Source organism: Ceratotherium simum, chromosome 26, assembly GCF_057802395.1.
Source record: "Ceratotherium simum simum isolate JZ-2026a chromosome 26, ASM5780239v1, whole genome shotgun sequence".
Taxonomy (NCBI): Eukaryota; Metazoa; Chordata; class Mammalia; order Perissodactyla; family Rhinocerotidae; genus Ceratotherium; species Ceratotherium simum.
In genome coordinates this window covers 276,690-294,979 of record NC_141925.1, presented here as the reverse complement: position 1 = coordinate 294,979, position 18,290 = coordinate 276,690, and the positions used below count along the sequence as shown (strand labels likewise).

The following is an 18,290-nucleotide window of genomic DNA, read 5'->3' as shown; positions in this document are numbered from 1 at the left end:
AAGTGCGCACGCTCCGCTGCTGGCGGCCCAGGTTCGGATCCCGGGTGCGCACCGACGCACCGCTTCTCCCGCTATGCTGAGGCCGCGTCCCACATACAGCAACTAGAAGGATGTGCAGCTATGACATGCAACTATCTACTGCGGCTTTGGGGGAAAAATAAATAAATAAATAAAATTTAAACTAAGTAAAATTTCTGTTTAGTTTTAACTGCATGTCTTAAACTCACAGCTTTGGTTTCATATGAGAATTTTGAGAAGAACTTGGTACTACAGTTTGATCTCTGTGAAGGAATAATGAAGGAGAAGGTCCACTTGTTTGCCCGGAAATTTTAGAACAGCCAACTAAATGCTTTCCACCACTCAAAGAAGATCTACTTCTTGCATGACTCAACCTCACTAGCGTGACAATTTTACAAAGCAGACATTACTTTAGTGAAGAGTACTTGCAAATTTAAATAAATAAATGAATAGGGGCTGGCCCGGTGGTGCAAGCGGTTAAGTGCGCGCTCCGCTGCGGCGGCCCGGGGTTCCCTGGTTCAGAACCTGGGCATGCACCCACACACCGCCTGTTAAGCCATGCTGTGCCGGCGTCCCATATAAAGTAGAGGAAGATGGGCATGGATGCTAGCCCAGGGCCAAGCTTCCTCAGCAAAAAAGAGGAGGATTGGCATCGTATGTTAGCTCAGGGCTGGTCTTCCTCACATACATACATACATACATACATACATACATAAAACAAGAGGAAAAGAGAGTACCTGCAAAATTAAAAAGCAGAGAGAGAGAGAGAGGAAAAAAAAATTTAAATAAGCAAGAGAGGCTTGGAGGCAGACGAGGTTTTTAAATGGAGAAAATATGTAGGGAATACCTAGGGAAAAGCTCTGATTATAGATTCTCTTTACTATCTAGCTTCAGCAGTCAGTGCCAGACACTGAAAGGTTTTGTCGATGGATTAATGAATGAAAAGACCACCTCACCACTGGAGCACTAAGTGTCGATAAAGTCAAAAGTCACTCTTCTTTAAGTCTGAGTCAGAGCAGATACATTTCTTTCTTTCCGTTGGGGAACTCTTGCCCCTAATTCACACTCACCGGATTACTCCCTAAAAGCTAGGATTTCTAGAGAATAGAAATGCTGCACCTTGTCATGTACTCAGTGGGCCTCTGTGTTGTTTTATACGTGAATTGCCTTTGCCCACTGAGACTGTGCTATGACTTGACCAGTAACGGCTGCTAATTTTCAACACTTCCTGTGTGCTGGTCCTGGAAGTCCTCTCTCTTAGTCCTCCAAGCCTCAGCCGGACCAGCATCAGCCTTAGGAAGTTCTGCGTGAGCACTACTGACCCAGGATAGCCACCTTCCACCCCAGAGAACTCAGCCCTCCCATGGCCGACTGAGAGCTATTTAAAGGCAGGAGGACTCTGCTGCGTCTCCTGTGCCAAACACACAGCAGACACTCAGTAAATGTTAGTTAACTGGAGTGGTGGGGGGAGAGTTTATGGAGCCCATCCCTGGGCAAGAAGATGAGTAGGATAATGCACAACCATTCTCTTCACTCCAGGGCCTGCCTTTTGGCACAGACTTGATGATCTATAATCACGGATCGATCTTATAGCAAGTGTGTGCAAATGCTTGTCCCTAAAGCTGGCTGTTATATACACAAACGGTTGAAGAACGTCTTACCTTAGGAGGCCTATGTCACGCACGAGCCGCCCAAGTATTCTGAGAGGAGCTCAGCATGAGGCATTGAGACGCCCACAGTATCCAGCAAGGACTGGACGTTCCGCTGAGCAAAGCAGAAGCCAGACAATGGGAGCTACAGTGTTCAGTTGTTTACAGCTGAACAACTATTTCCTCTTGACCAAGCAAAGAATCTCAAGACAAAGAATAGGCCCTTAATCATCTTTCCAAGGAGAACAATTTTAAGGTCACAGTTCCCGGACAAAGGCAAATGTATCACGGCATGTGCAGTCGGCTCACAAACCTCAACCCACGGCCCCCTTCCTTCACATGACCGCAAAACTTCTCAAGTAACTGAGGACGGCTCCACAGCACCAACTAAAGATAAGTTAAAGATGAACCTTGGTCTACGTTTCAGACAAGTAACTAGTACATAGAGTAAGTTTTGTAGGTTTGTCCAGAAAATAACACAGAGTAAGCCTTTTTCCTGAATTCTAAGGCAGATTTTATTTCCTTTGACTCCCCCACAAATCAGTGGAGGCGGGGAAAAGGAAAGCAGAAAACTCTTATAAAGTATAACTCTTACTCAATCACTTTTGAGCAACCCTACAAGACAAGCAGGGTTGTCAATTTACTTATTTTTTATCATTATTTATTTTTTAAGACCTTTTGTCATGTAAATGTTTAAATACAAAAGTAGAGACCACCAGCCCCATGTACCCATTACCCAAGTTCAGCAACTACGGACACATAGTTCTCCCCCATGCTCACCTCTGATTTTTTTAAAATTTGCTCCACTTTAGAGATATGTCACTTGATCTTTCAGCACCTGCTTCCTGGTGATTCAGTTAGGAATCAGCATTCTTCTTTTTTTTTTTTTTTTTTTTTGTGAGGAGATCAGCCCTGTGCTAACATCCGCCAATCCTCCTCTTTTTTTTTTTTTTTTTGCTGAGGAAGATGGCCCTGGGCTAATATCCATGCCCATCTTCCTCCACTTTATATGGGACGCCGCCACAGCATGGCTTGCCAAGCAGTGCGTCGGTGCGTGCCCGGGATCTGAACCAGCGAACCCCAGGCCGCCGCAGCGGAGCGCGCACCCAACCGCTTGCGCCACCGGGCCGGCCCCTTCTTTTTCTTTTTTAAACCACATCCAGACAACCTAAGCTCCATGAAGGATTTTACAAAGTAAGAATGGGAAGAAAATTCACTAAGTCTGTGAGTTTTCTAAAGACCAATTTTGAGTGAGATATACAGTACGTTTTGAAACACCCAAGGAACACTGTAAATTCTCACTTATCTGTCTCTGCAATTAAGCTCCTCCTCTCAATGGCCACTGCTTTACGTCATATTTTTATAACTTCTCACCTGAATTTCTGTAGCCCTCTCAAATCTTCTTTCCTTGATATAGTAAGAGACATCTTTCTAAAATATCTCCTGATCATGTCATTTCCCTGCTTAAACCTTGGGAATGATCCTCACAACCTTAGAACAAAGCTGATGTCTGAGTCGGGCTCCAGGCCTTTTCACCACCTGGCTCTTGCCTACCTCTAGTGTCGTCTCTCCCTAAACCCTACACCCAACATCTGTTCCCCCAGTCACACTGCTGCTCTTCTGCACATGCTGTTCCTCTCCCCGTCTTCGTCTGGCAACTCCTACTGTGCCTTCAAAGCCCACTCAGATCTGACCTCCACCCTCACACTGCTCCGTACTCACTGAGCCACTGGTGAGACCTCCTCCCCAGACTACGAGGAACTTGAGGGCATACACTTGTTTTTATTGCCTTTGTTTTCCCAAAACAAAGTACAGTGCCTGGCATAAAATAAACATACATTCACATGTCTAAATAAACGTCCAATTCTTGCTATGCTCTGCTCATAAACTTGTCTTGGAAAAGTAATTTATGAATGCATTTATTAACCATTTGCTTTGAAATCTACAGCTTGCAAGAGCAGTTGGCTTTTAAAACCTGATCTGAAATAGATGGCATAAATCAGATGTAAGGGTCACTCTGACCACCTGACATCCATTCCTTCTCTCTCGTAACAGCTCCTTGATCTTCCTTGGGGAAATCCACTTTCCCACATGCTTAATGTGTTTCTAGTGGAACTCAGCCCTCCCTATCTTGAGGAGGTCTCTTTACCCAGACCTAGTTAACTAAACAGATTCACAGTGATTATGGCCCAACTGAGTATTAGGTCCACAACTTCAGCTGGAATTACAGGGAAGAGGCACTCTTTTCCCACAGGAGTGATAAGTGGAATGGTGGTTTTAAAATATGTTCACAAACTCTTTGATATGCCTCCCTTCAAAGGTGAAGTCTTGTACTTAGTAACGCTAACAATAGAATGTGGCAGAAGTAACAGTATCAGAATTCCAAAACCAGGTCATAAAAGGCACTGGGGCTTCCATCTCTCTCGGATCACTCACTCTGAGTGAGGGAAGACAACTGGCATGTAAGGACACCAGACTAAGGAAAGGCCCACCAGGCAAGGAAATAAGGACTCCTGCCAGCAGCCAGCAAGGAACTGAGGCCTCCCATCACTGGTCATTGGCCGTGTGGGTAGCTGTCTTGGAATCAGACCGTCCAGTCCCAATCAAGACTTCAGATGACTGCAGCTCCATGAGTCCCTGAACATAATCACCTCACTAAGCCACTCCCAAACTCCTGACCCACAGAAACTGTAAGATAATAAATGTTTGATGTTTTAATCCATTAAACTTTGTGTCGATTTGTTATACAGCAGCAAATAACTAACGTAAGTAAGTAGGATGGAGGCAGGAACCTGAGAAAAAAGGCAACAGAGAAAAACAGGGCAAGGAGAAGGTATACGAGAGGCTAATCAGACCCCCCACACACACCATTACCAAATCCCGAGGATCTCATTAAGCCCTCGGCCCCCTCTATTCCTAGTCTCCTGGACTTTCCTATGTGATAGCAAGTGGAATCCCTCCACAGGCTGACCCAGTTTTAATGGGTTCTTGATACTTGAAGCCAAAAGCACTCCAATCAGTGCAACAAGGAGCCAGAGAACTGGTAAAATGCCCAAAAATGTCCCCTTGCTACCAGGGTCATTTCCATGATTCCTCTTCCCTCCGCTGTATTTTCTCTTTAGCATGCTCCATGTTCTGCTTATTTCTTATCTGTATCCTACCGCAGAACTGAAGCTCCTTGAGGACAGGAATTCTATTTTGTTGAGTGCTACGTCCTCAGCACCTAGAACCATGCCTGGCACCCAGCAGACGCTCAATCTTCGCGGAGTTAATCTAAGCTGCTCCAAAAGCACCTGCACTGTGAAACTGCCAGGAAAGAAGCGGTGCAGTCTGGTGGTAGCATTAGAGACACCAGCAGCCCGTCCCTGGAGACGGCAGGCACATCGCACCAGCTCCTCTGCTGAAATCACAGGGCTTCTTGGAGCACCCCGGGGGGAACCGCAGCTGCCACCCTGATAACTCATCAGTCTGCTCCGGCCAGTCAGTTGGCGGGGGCCGGGAGCTCGCCGGTCTACACTCTGCCTCCGTTCACGAGGATCTCCCCTACAGAGGCGTCCACGTCGGCCGAGCGGGGTGACCGCCAGTGCGTCTGACCGACAACGTCCCGGTGAGAGGACGCGGATGTCCGACCCGAGACTCCCCGCGGACACTGTTCCAGCGGTTGCACCTTCGTCACCGAGGCCCCCTCCAGCGCAGGCGGCCGCGGCCGGCCTCCCCGCCTGCGGCCCACGGGGCGGGAAGCTCCCACCGGGAGTTCAATACATCCCGCTTAGGGGAGGCTCCGGCTGCGGGCTGTGACCCGCCGGCCGCTGGGGCTGACCAGCCCCGGCCCCTGCGCGGCCTCTCCGCCCACACGGCTGCACGGACACGCGCGGACTCAGATCTGAGGGCCAGGCCGGGGTCCTCGGGGCCGGGCCGCCGAGGCAGAGAGACGAGGTCGGCGGGGAAGAGGGGGCCCGCGGCGGGCACGCGCGCGAGAGACGGGGCCGCGCTCACTCACCTGCCGCCGCGCCCGCTCGCCCGCACCGCCGCCGCGCTTGCCGGCCCCGCCCCCGCGCTTGCCGGCCCCGCCCCCTAGCGTCACTTCCGGTCGGCCGGGGGTAGGGGCGGAAGCGCCCCGGGGCGGCCCCGCCCCGCGGCCCGCCTCGGTTGCTCAGCAACGCGGGGTGTGGCCGCGTCTTCCGAGGGCCTGGCGCGTGAGTCCCGGTCCTGGCGTGCTGACCAAACCGGCCCACGGCTGTCCCACGGCTGTCCCACGGCTGTCCGCGCCCCGGCGCCGCGGCAACGTGCGGTCGCCCCTGCCCAGCGCTGGCCTTGTCAGCCCATGGGGTTGCGGTCGGGTCGCCTTGTGGCTTTATTCTCAGCATAGACGATTACGCGTCTGAGCATCTTTCCGTACGTTTGTCGGCCAAGGCATTTCCTCTTCTCTTCGGTGCCTATTCTTGTCGTTGGTCCAGTTTGCTGTTGAATGGTTTTTTTGTTTCCTAAGTTTTTGTCAGTGACGTGTGTTGTGAATATCTCAGTTTGCGTCTTGTCTTTTCACTTCCTGGTGCCTTTTGATGAACAGAAGTTTGTGTTTTAATCTAGAAAATTATCGGGACGCCCCGTGGCTTAGCAGTTAGTGCACGCGCTCTGCTACTGGCGGCCTGGGGTTCGGATCCCAGGTGCGCACCGACGCACCGCTTCTCCGGCGATGCTGAGGCCGCGTCCCACACACAGCAGCTAGAAGGATGTGCAGCTGTGACGTACAACTATCCCCTGGGCCTTTTGGGGAAAAATAAATAAATCAATAAAATTTTAAAAAAATAAAGAAAGAATAATGTAGAAAGTTATCACTCTTTCCCTTTATGGTTAGTATTTCTTGTGTCTTATTTAAGGAGTCCTTACCTACCCCAAGTTAACTCGCCCACATTTTTTTCTAGTGGTTTTAAAGTTTTGATTTTAACATTGAAGTCCTTAATTCAGTTTGGAATAGATTTAGTGTGAGGTAAAGAAGTGATTTCATTTTCTTTTCCATTTGGATAACCAGGAGTTCTAGTGCCATTTATTGAGTTAGTCTCTCTTTTCCCCAGTAATGTTCAATGTCACTTGCCATATTTTTAAAAAATCTGTATATGCATGAGTTTCTGTTGGGTTTTTAATATTCAGCGTCGTTAATTTTATCCTAATGCTCACACCAGGTGTTCTGGATCAGATCAGATTTCTTATTAATTACCCCACAGTAATAATAGGCATGTTGAGTCCTTCACACCTCCTCCCCCACAGGCCTTACCCCAGGATGGCACATAGAGAACTGATGGAAGTTTTTCCTATGGTGAGTGGCCCGACACAGCATAGGGGATGAGAGATGAGGAACAATGACTTTTCTCCGTTGATAAAGGGGAAGAGGCAGCTGTCCTCCTGCTCCTCCTGAAAGGGTCTCCTCCCTACTCCACCCTTTGGTTTGTAAATGAATCTATCCAAGGGCCAGGCAGCCCCAGTGTCTCTTGTCTGGATTTTTAGGACCTAGAGATGCCTCCAGATCCTGGGCCCTCACTCCTTGCCGTGTAAATACTGCGCCTAAAAAGATAACACTCCATTCTCCCCAGTACCTAGCCACCTAATCCAGGCTGTAACCACTGGGCTCTCTAAGAGAGATAAGGAAGCTATTGGTAACACTATTATACTTTTGGATCAGAGCATTAACTAGACAAATGGCTACAGATCTAATTCTCACAGTATGTGAAGAGTCTAGGGAGACTAGGGCTCTTTACAGGAGCACAGGGAGTCCAGGGAAGTTTTATTTCCCCACAGCTTCTTTCTGGGATCTTTATTCTCTTCCATTCTCTCTACCCATTCTTGTGCCGGTACCACACAATCTCAATTACAACATCCTTATAATAACTCGTGATATCTAGATAGACAGATACCTCCACCTTATTCTTTTGGAAAACTTCAGCCATTCATCTTTCAGTAAGATTTTACAATCAGGCCAAGTTTCACAAAAGAACCCCATAGCATTTTTGTTTGTTTGTTTGTTTTTTGGTGAGGAAGATTAGCCCTGAGCTAACATCAGTGCCCATCTTCTTCTACTTTATATGTGGGATGCCTGCCACAGCATAGCTTGATAAGTGGTGCATAGGTCCACACCTGGGATCCCACTATGCCACTGGGACATGTAGGGTTTTTTAAGAGTTGTATTGAATCTATAACTCTGCAGGAGAACTGACAAGATATTGTCTTCTATGCATTTAATTTAGGCCTTCTGTGATGTCTTACAGTAAGATTTTTATTTCCTGCGTACAAATATTTTGAATATTTTTTTAGATATATTCCTAGGCATTTTGTGGTCTTTAATGCTATTGAAAATGTTGTCTTTAAAAAATAAATTGTGGGGCCGGCTCCGTGGCTTAGCGGTTAAGTGCGCGCGCTCTGATGCTGGCGGCCCGGGTTCGGATCCCGGGAGCGCCCCGAGGCACCACTTCTCCGTCCAACGCGAGGCCGAGTCCCACGTACAGCAACTAGAAGGATGTGAACCTATGACATACAACTATCTACTGGGGCTTTGGGGGGAAAAAACTGAATAAATAAAATCTTTAAAAAAATAAATAAATAAATAAATTGTGTTTTCTGTTGTTGGTATATAGAAATAGTGTATAGATTTCCATATATTGTTTTTTAACCAGAAACCGTGCTAACCTCATTGTTTTTAATACTTGATTGGTGGGTTCTTTTGAATTTTCTAGGAATATAATCACGTCATCTGAATAAAGACAATTTTTTTTTTAAGACTTTATTTATTTATTTATTTTCCCCCTAAAGCCCCAGTAGATGGTTGTACGTCACAGCTGCACATCCTTCTAGTTGCTGTACGTGGGACGCGGCCTCAGCATGGCCGGAGAAGCGGTGCGGCGGTGCGCGCCCGGGATCCGAACCCGGGCCGCCAGAAGCGGAGCGCGCGCTTAACCGCTAAGCCACGGGGCTGGCCCTGAATAAAGACAATTTTGTTTCTTCCTCCTCAATCCTCCTGTCTTTAATTTCTTTTTCTTGCCGTTCTGAGCTGACTGTTAAATAGAAGCAATAGTCCTGTCCCTGTCCTGTCCTGTCCCTGATTTTAAAGGGGATACTTTCGATAGTTGCTTTAGGGGAGGAAGACAATTCTTCTACCCTCTGGGTCCTTCTGGCTCGCCTAAGAATTAAATTGACATGAGACAGAATAACAGGAAAAAAATCAAACAAAGCTTTATAACATCTATACATGGGAGAAACCCAGGAAAACTGAGCAACTTGCCAGAATGGCTGAGGTTGCTACCTTACATACTATCTTCAGCTAAAGACAAAGGAGGATTTTGGAGGTGGGGGAGTCAGTTACAGGAGGTTACCAGAAAAAGCACAGTAAAGAAGAGTAAGGTTATTATGCAGATTTAAGTCCTTGCCTTCTTCATTGATAAGAGTTTCTAGAGATAAGGTCATCCCGCCTACAAGAGGGAGACACCTTTACAAATGGAGATTTCCCTTACAGATGTAAATGTCTCTTACAAAAGGTAAATTCTACGTTTCAAAGCTTCTCCCCTGTCTGCAGTTTCTTAAAAGTAACCAACCCAAAATAATCCTCATGCCAAAGAGGGTGAGGAGAGCCGGCCCTGTGGCTTAGTGGTTAAGTGTGCGCGCTCCGCTGCTAGCGGCCCGGGTTCGATCCTGGGCTCGCACCGACGCACCGCTTCTCCGGCCATGCTGAGGCCACGTCCCACATACAGCAACTAGAAGGAAGTGCAGCAATGACATACAAGTATCTACTGGGGCTTTGGGGGAAAAAATAAATAAATAAAGTCAAAGAGGGTGAGGCAAAGAGGAGGTGGCAAATTCTGCTCCCATACATTGCCCATTCACTGTAGGATTTTTTGTAGATATTCTTTAACAGGTTAGGAATGTTTCTTTCTATTCCTAACTTCCTAAGAGTTTTGAAACCTGCAAACAGTTAGCCATTGATGATTAAGTAGCTAGGAACTAAAATTTTTTCCTTCTTGCAGTTACTGGTTATAGCTTTTAGCTGTTTACCCACTGTAGGGGGAAGAGGGAGAATCACCCTCTGCCCTTTTCCTTAAGGTTCTTCTGGCTGGCCAAATAATCAACAAGACAGGTTAGCAGGAGAAAATACCAAGTTTAATAACATGTATACATGGGAGAAACTCAGAAATGAGCAACTCGTCCCTCTGTCTAAGCTGCTTGCTTAAGTATTGCAGCTAAAGGCGAAGGAACGTGTTGGGGGTGGGTAGTGGCCTGGGACTTCAGGGGGCAGAAGGACAATTCTTTTCAGGGTCATCTATTGATAATTTGGTCAGGGAGAGATAGAGTTTTTTGATAAAAGGGGCTTGGTGCCCCTCCCATTGCAACATCTATTTTACATTATCTTTATAGCCATCATGATAGAAGATCTGTTCCAGGAATGAGCCACCATGCCAGATTCTCTAGGCAGTTAGTGGAGGAGGTCAAATATCCTTATTGTCTTCAGCTCGAAATAATCCGCACACCAGAGTGGTGCTTCCTGGGGCAGCTTGCCCTGAGCACCATCAGTTCCCTCCTCTGAAACTTCCCTAGAAGTTTCACATATTAAAAGCTGAGCTGGTGACTGTGGAGAGAGAAATCGTGATAGTATCCAAGTGATAAGAAGTCTGCAAAGGGAGAAAAGAACGTAGATTAGAATGAGGATGAACAGGCAGAAAAGAACAAATCGGAGCACATTTCCCCGCACTCCATTAAATCAGTCCCCCAATCCTGGAAATAAGTCAGTCCAATAAAATGTGTTAGCTTCGTTTATCTGATGAAAAATGTCAATCTTCCTCTTTTAATAGATTTAAGTTAGATATTACTTGACCTGTTTGATTCACATAAAAGCAACATTTTTCTCCAATGATTGCACATGCTCCTCCTTGCTGGGCAGTGAGCACATCCAGAGCACGTCGATTTTGGAGCACCACAGATGCTAGGCTGTTAATCTCTGACTGGAGTATGTTCAAGGTTTGCATGGTGGTGTTGAACTCTTGCTCCATTACCATAGAGAGATTTAATATTGCCTTTTCCAACTCATAATCTCCAAAGCTGGGGAATAGGACTCTCAAGGCTGAAAAGAACTTGGAGTTGTGATACACAAATGGATTTTCCACGATTTCTCGACTGGCACGTTTATGTGGCACAATCTTATGAACAAACGAACCCAAGTTTGTAATTTGGCTAGCATTTAAGGTGGAGTGTTTGGTGACAGAAGGAGCCAGGTATCCAAGTCCGCATCGTCCTGACCAATTAGGTGGGAATCCTTTATACACTTTGTTGCCGCATAAAATGAAAAGACCAGTGTAGTTTAAAGACAAGGTTAGAATTGAGTCTGTAGTTCCCAGGATCTGGACTATTTCATGATCTGTGCCACTTGCACTGTTACTACCTACACATCTCCATTTCCCATGAGCTCCTGTCAGTCTGCGAGAACAGAATAGATTGCGGAATAGCTGGTACAGGAGGCCTGCAGTCTGATTTTGGCAGCTATAAAGCCTGGTCTTGTCACCTTGTAGGATCCCAAAAAGGAAACCCCAACTCCAGTCTCGGGAAGGCGCGGACCCACAGACACAGAAGACCGAGCTTGATGCAAACGCAAGAGGTTTATTAAGCGGAGCTCCGGGTCGACACGTATCTCTCGCAGGAGACAGAGGAGTCGACCCCGGACCTTAAAGGGCAAATTCTTATATAGGGTTTGGAAGCACAAAGCGGGAAAAGGTTGGTGCGGTCTTACATGGTTGGCTAATTTAAAACATTTAAACAGTTACATTTTATGGCGCGAATTGCTATGGCGCGAAGCAATTATCAGGTTACACACACGTGTCCCCATCTGGACCCCCTCCACCCCGACCCTCCCAAACTTATCCCTCTGGAGCACTCTCTTGTTCTCAATTCTTCCCCGAACAGTTTAGGGTGGGTCTTTCATGAATAGAGTCAGTCAGGATCGATAAACGTTCCCCCCTATACCAGGAATCCTTAGGGCGTGGAGGTGCCTGTCTCTAAGGTAGTAACTTTTTAATTTTTAATACAAGTTTTACTTCCTTCAACCTGACCAGGTGAGTCCAGATTTTTGATCCACCCATATATAGTCTGTGGCATTGGGCAGCCTAACCATGCGGATAGCTGCGATACCCCAAGTTGCACACGGGTGGCTTGTAGGCCATCCAGAGCACTGGTGATTTGGCAAATGTTTGTGCCAGAGGGAGTAGTGATAGAGTCACTTACAATTCCCTTGAGAGTTCTGAAGATGCCACCTGCGGAATCAAACCACAGAGTTTGACTGCAATATTGTCTCGGTATGTCACCCAGGAAAGGTCCAGCGCCATGTTTACTTTCAATGCAGAGGGAAAAAACTTTCACCTATTGCTTGTACTTGGGCAAGGGACAGTCCTTGACCTTCTAAGTAGTCTTTCTGGGGCCCAAGTGACTCACCAGGAGAAGAAGCAGAGTGAAGTTTCCCTTGTTGCGGATACCATACTCTGTTATTCATCCATTTCCCGTACTTAGTCTACCAGGTGTTCATATCAGCAGGAACAAAGACTAGTTCAGGTTCTTTTGCACTATCTAGCTGTTGACATAACCAACAGTCAGATTGATTAGTTAGCGTGGCTAGGGCTTGGTAAACTGGCATAAGGGGGTGTTTGGTCTGTGCCCGACCTGTTGAAAAGGAGAGGGTTAGTAAAAGCAAGACACAGATCGGAAAAGAGCCCATAGCGGAGACTTAGAGGGACAGATAGAGACCAGCACTCTCCAGTCAGCTTTCTAATAAATGATTAAAAAAAAATATATATATATATATATCCACTAATAGTTTGTGTGTGTGAGTGTGTATATATACAGGGAGTTTTGAAGCAAGGGGGAGGAAATGGGTCAAAGTAGGTTTTCTCGATCTGTGATCTTGGGAAAAGCTGTCTACTTCGTGATGTCGGCTGCTTCTGGGGCCTGGGTTTTGGCCCTCGAAATCCTTAGTTTAAGGTCACCTGTGGGGATTATCTCCCAGTTGTCTTGAGAGCAATGTTCTGGGTCTATTTTGGCGTGGCTCGCATGGATCCAGGAAGATTTTTCCTTTATTTTGATGGCAGTGCAAGTCATCAGTAAGACTTCATAAGGTCCTTCCCAGCGAGGTGACAGTGCGTGTTTTCTTCTAAAGACCTTAATGTACACCTGGTTTCCTGGTCGAAAGGGATGGCAAGTCTTGTCAGAAGATGGGGGCCACGCCTCTTTTACCTGTTGACGATATGCTTCAAGTATACTAGTTAATTTTTGTATATAACAAGTCATAGCATCAAATTGTTCACTTAAGTTCCCATAATATTCATTTAATCCAGGAATTGAAGGTTTAGAGACGCCAGTAGGCATCGGACGTCCAAAAACTATTTCAAAAGGAGTCAGTCCATGCCTTCTATTTGGAGTATTTTGAATCTTCATAAGGGCCAAGGGCAGAGCCTCTGGCCATTTAAGTCCAGTTTCTTGACAGACTTTTCCTAGAGTTCTTTTTATATCTAGATTTTTACGTTCCACTTGCCCTGATGACTGAGGGTGATATGGGGTATGAAATTTTAATGAATACCCCAGAGTTTTTGCAAGCAAGTGGTTTATCTCTGCTGTAAAATGAGTTCCTTGGTCTGATTCAATCCATAAAGGAATGCCAAAGCGAGGAATAACTTCAGTTATTAATTTCTTTACCACTGTTGTGGCATCTGCATGTCTAGTCGGATAGCATTCAGTCCATCCACTAAATATGCAGACAATAACCAAACAGTGAGAGTAACCTAAAGCTGAAGGCAAGTCTATAAAATCCATTTGGAGTGCCGCAAAAGGCAGCGTGGGCCTGGGAGGACTTCCTGGATCACACTGATTTCTCCCAGAGACTTGGTAAGATTTGCAAGTTGTGCACTGGGAGGTGATTTGGTCAGAAATTTTATGGATGCCAGGGCAAAACCACTTGTCTTTTAGTTCCTTAACTATCCCCCGTTTGCACATATGTCCCATTTGGTGGGAGATAAGTGCAAGCCAAAAAGTCAAAAGAAAAGGAGCTACTGGAAGTCCATTTGGTCCAATGTATAATCCATCTGATAATTGTTTGGCACCCTTTTGTATCCAATTGTCTTTTTCAGATTGTGGGGCATTTGCCTGATAGTTAATAACATCAGTCAGGGATAAAGGCAGGTTTAAGAATTGGGTGGAAAACGGATAAGGGGGTCCATAGTGAGCTGCATGTTTAGCAGCTCTGTCAGCCCTGTCATTCCCTAAAGATATGACATCAGTCTCCTTAGTATGGGCTGGACAATGAACAATGGCAATTTTTGAAGGAAGGTGAATAGCTTGTAATAAGGCTGCAATTAAGTGTCCAAGGCTGCAATTAAGTGTCCATTAGCAATAGGAGTTCCTGCAGAAGTTAAGAATCCACGGGATTTCCAAATTGTGCCAACAGCATGGCAGACTCCAAAAGCATATTTGTGTAAACGAAAGAAAAACAAGGTTAATGGTTAGAGCAAATTGTAAACCAGTTTTTGAGTTCAGAAGACAGCCAGTGAAGAAGAATTTTAGATGTCAGGGTCAAAGTATCTTTTGCAGTTTAAAATGTCTCTGATGGTGTCGTCAGGTCATCTCTTAAGTTTATATCAAGTTCATCAGCTTCAGTTTGTAAGGCTTCAGGAAAAAGGGCAGGTTCAGTTCTCAGTGATTTCAAATGAAAATGATGGAAAAAATCAAAAACGTTAGTTTGGACATCTGTAGCCAGATATTTCAGGAGACTAGAAGAAATCAGGATCCAGTCCAGTCAACAGATATAAAACAAAAACCTCAAAAGACAACAAAACTAGGATCTAATATCCGCAAATTTATACTGAAATAGTTTTTACTGAAATATAATTTTTCTCTCTAAAATCACCCTCATTTTTATTAAGATAGCAAACTTAAAACTAGTTTGCAAAATAAGTCTAGTTCCAATAGAGTTGGCTCAATTATTTACATAAGTACAGCAAGAATAGCAGTTGATCACATAGGCTCTTTTAAATCTGCTTTGCTGGAACTTTTTATAAGGAATCTCACATTGAACTTTAAAGGTCTCTCGAGGCCAGGAAAGCCAAGCCAAGGATTTTGTCATCAGACTTTGCCTGCAATACCTATAAATTTGGGTGAATTCCTCTATTCCGAGGTTTCCCCAAAATATTTCAAGGTTCCTTGTACCTGCCAGATAAGTGATATTCTTTACTTATCCTGGTCAGTGCTGCTTGGAACATAAGGTACCAGGCCAATAGTTCCACGTGGCTTTATTCCATAAAGTCCAATCTTCATTCCTCAAAAGCTGTATGGTTATATTGCAAATGTGGTGTTCCAGTCACAACCTTGGTAATAGAACCAGTGTTTCCAATTGTGTCCTGTTATAAGGAGAACAGATTCTTATTGAACTTATGCAAATAACTATATTGCCATGAAAACAGCAATACTCACTTACTAAGAGTTTCTAAATTTGAGGGATCAGGTAGAGAGAAAAAGATAAATATTTCAATTTTACTTACAAAAGTATCATTTACCAAATTGCTATAAGTCATAGCTAGCTCAGGAGAAAAGAGAAAAAGTTTTCCTTAAATCTGAAAAAAACAAAACATTAAAAATTCAGCAATACTTCAAACGAAAAATCGTAAAAATTGTAATCATCCTTATCAGTTCATTCAGTCCTGTATAATCCATTTTTGATCCCAATCTTTTTGTTAGCAGCTTTATGAAGTCAGTTTCTCCATCAGATTTCTGTAATTTTTTTTTTTTACCAAGTTCAGTTTTATGATCAGAAAGTTTGTCAGAAACCTGTATTCCAGGGCTGGCCCCGTGGCTTAGCGGTTAAGTGCGCGCACTCCACTACTGGCGGCCCGGGTTCGGATCCCGGGCTCGCACCGACGCACCACTTCTCTGGCCATGCTGAGGCCGCGTCCCACATACAGCAACTAGAAGGATGTGCAGCTATGACATACAACCATCTACTGGGGCTTTGGGGGAAAAATAAATAAATAAAATTAAAAAAAAAAAAAAAAGAAACCTGTATTCCAGTGTAAATATCAGAGTCCTTTCCATGAATTTTTCTGAAGTTGAAACATATTTTGCAAAAGCATTAGAGCAAAGAAATAAGTCTGTAAACAACAAGACCTCAAAATGGCAATTGACAAGGAAATTTGGTTAATTTTGTGACATACAACACTTTAAAATAATAATAACCAGAATTATGACTGATAACCAGGACAGATCAGAATTTCAGTAATGTTATACAATTTTAAAACACCTATGTCAATAACATTTGCCCACATAATAGCACCTAAGCAGGCTTATCATCACTGGTCTGACAATGCTTTCCATGTAATTGAACATATTGAATAAGCCTAATAAGTTTAGTATCTTTCCCCTTATAGGAAGAGAGCAAATTTCTTTGAGAAGTTCCAGGGCCCTTTGAAAATTCTCAAAGAAATAAAAGTTAAAAAAAAGACTTTAAGATATGAATTTTGGGGGAGCTTGTCAAAAATATAAACAGTCAAAGCAAACATAGCTTTAACAGTCCAAAAAGCCTTAATAGAGAGACCTCAGTCTTTTGAACGTAGGAAATTATTTTAACAGGTTTTTTTTTTCTCTGTCTTTTAGGTAAACTTACTCAAAGGGAAAGAAAAATCTTTTATAACCTCTTTATCAAGTTTAAGCAAATTATCCTTTTACAAAATTTCAATTTTGCACCAGCTTACTTCTGCTATTAAAACTCATTTACTTAATTAAATTCATTTCAATCTCAGCCAACTTGACCATGCAAAAACTCCTTTTCCAGAATTTCTCTTCCACAAACCTTCTATAACTTTCTTTTTACATTCAGAATTTGTCCCATGTCTTTCTTTTCCCTTCTAGTACTTGAGGACAAATTTATCTTTCTTAACCAAACAAAATATTTCCATTCTTTGTACCTTTATACATCTTACTTTCCTTGTACACAGACATATTTTTCTTAATTTTTTTAGTAGCTTCAATCACATATATTAATTAGAAATTTTAACCCTTAGAAACCTTAATTTGTAAGTAAAAACTAAGTAAACAATTATAAACTTTCTTTTACATTAGTATCTTATGGCTTGGAAAATTTATAAATACTTCATAACTTCTAGAAACACATTACTTTATGGTACAATCTTTTAATAAAACACGTTTACCAATAGACCCAAAACACCTTTTAGTTTTCCTGTAATGAAAAGCCAAAAGTAGACAAATGTACATTTAGCAATCAATGTCTAATATCTTATCTTATTTGGAAATGATGATACTCAGAGAATTTTTATCATAAAATTCAGCAAAACTCTAAAGTTTTAGGTCACCAAAAAGAGTTTGGAAGCTGTAACCACCATAACATAATTATTGTTTAAAGTTCATCCAGCATTTATCTTTTTCACAACTATTTACTTGATCCCAATAATTATTTAGATTGCCTGTAAGACTTCATAAGACATTAGATAAAATTAGCCATCATTTAAATTACTATTTTTGTTAACCAGTTCTGTAATAGAAATAACATCAGTTTTTTTCTACAAAATTTTATGTAAATTTCATCACCTCTTATACCTTTAAACATAGTTATCATTAAAATTTTTATCAATAGGTCTTGGTCTTATAATTTTGGACAAGGGAAGCATTCCCAGTCAGACATTTTAAAACATACTCAGGCAAAGTTGATGTAACCTCTATATAAAATTAGTTCAAACATGCCAACCTTTATAATCTTATTAACACTTACACTTTTACATGTTCTCAATTCAATTGTAACCTGAGTCAAGGTCTTAAGGCTAGTCAAATTTTTTCCTTCCTTTTTTTTGGCCTTTTTTCTTAGGTACCAATTAAACAATTATGTGAGAGCTCTCAAAAAAATTTTTTTCCCCCAATTTAGAAGTTTTTCCAATTCAAAGGATCCGTCGTCTGGCCATTGACGAGTAGGATCTTCATTTGTATATTTATTCCAATAGTGACTCGAACCAATAAGCCTTTTTAAGGAAAGACCCGGAGGTAACTTTCCACGCTTAGAATAAATCTACCATGGACGCAAGAGGCGTCCCTGGTGAGGGCGCAGATGATGTAGCCCCCATGATCCACAGAATTCACTCCCAAAGATATTCAGAGACAGTAAAGACCTTCGTTGCACAGGCGGTAAGGATGGTGTAGTGAAAACAGTGTCTCCAGTCTCCCACAATAGTGTGGGACGCCTCCAGTCACAGACCCGCTAATCTGAGACACCGGGCAGGGGATACTGGAATGGGATTTTTCCAGCACTAACAAGCAACGAAGGTTAAGACGACAAAAGCCCTTATGGACTGGGCCCTTTATGACAAACTCCCCTGAGAGCTTGGCACAGCCGGACAGAGACAGTTCTGAACCCCAGTCTACTCGACTGGCCACCAAGGTGCACCCCGGTAAATGCACCTTCCGTATGGTGGAGACCAAGGAGAATATTCTCACTGGTCACAAAGCCAAGTTTTCTCAGGACACAGAACAAGACAGAAGGAAAAACCTCATCCGGTTATTTTTGTTTTTTTTTTTCTGTGCACAATGACAGCTTTAGCCACGCCTTAG

The 18,290-nt window shown here is 43.7% G+C and overlaps 1 protein-coding gene and 1 long non-coding RNA gene across 2 annotated transcripts in view; both read right to left on the bottom strand.

Annotated features, from left to right (window-relative positions):
* FAM234A (family with sequence similarity 234 member A) overlaps window positions 1–5,718 on the bottom strand; it is a 35,237-nt gene extending 29,519 nt beyond the window's left edge. Inside the window, exon 1 of the mRNA XM_004438244.3 lies at window positions 5,668–5,718. The gene's annotated coding sequence lies outside the window, so the exon portion shown is untranslated. The remainder of the gene's footprint in view (window positions 1–5,667) is intronic.
* A 4,606-nt stretch (window positions 5,719–10,324) lies between these two features.
* LOC147913500 (uncharacterized) lies at window positions 10,325–18,177 on the bottom strand. The gene is made up of 3 exons (XR_015556454.1): window positions 15,736–18,177; window positions 11,745–15,506; window positions 10,325–11,205 (listed from the first exon to the last, which is right to left on the bottom strand). It is a non-coding gene; the product is annotated as an uncharacterized LOC147913500 (long non-coding RNA).
* Between the last annotated feature and the right edge of the window lie 113 nt (window positions 18,178–18,290).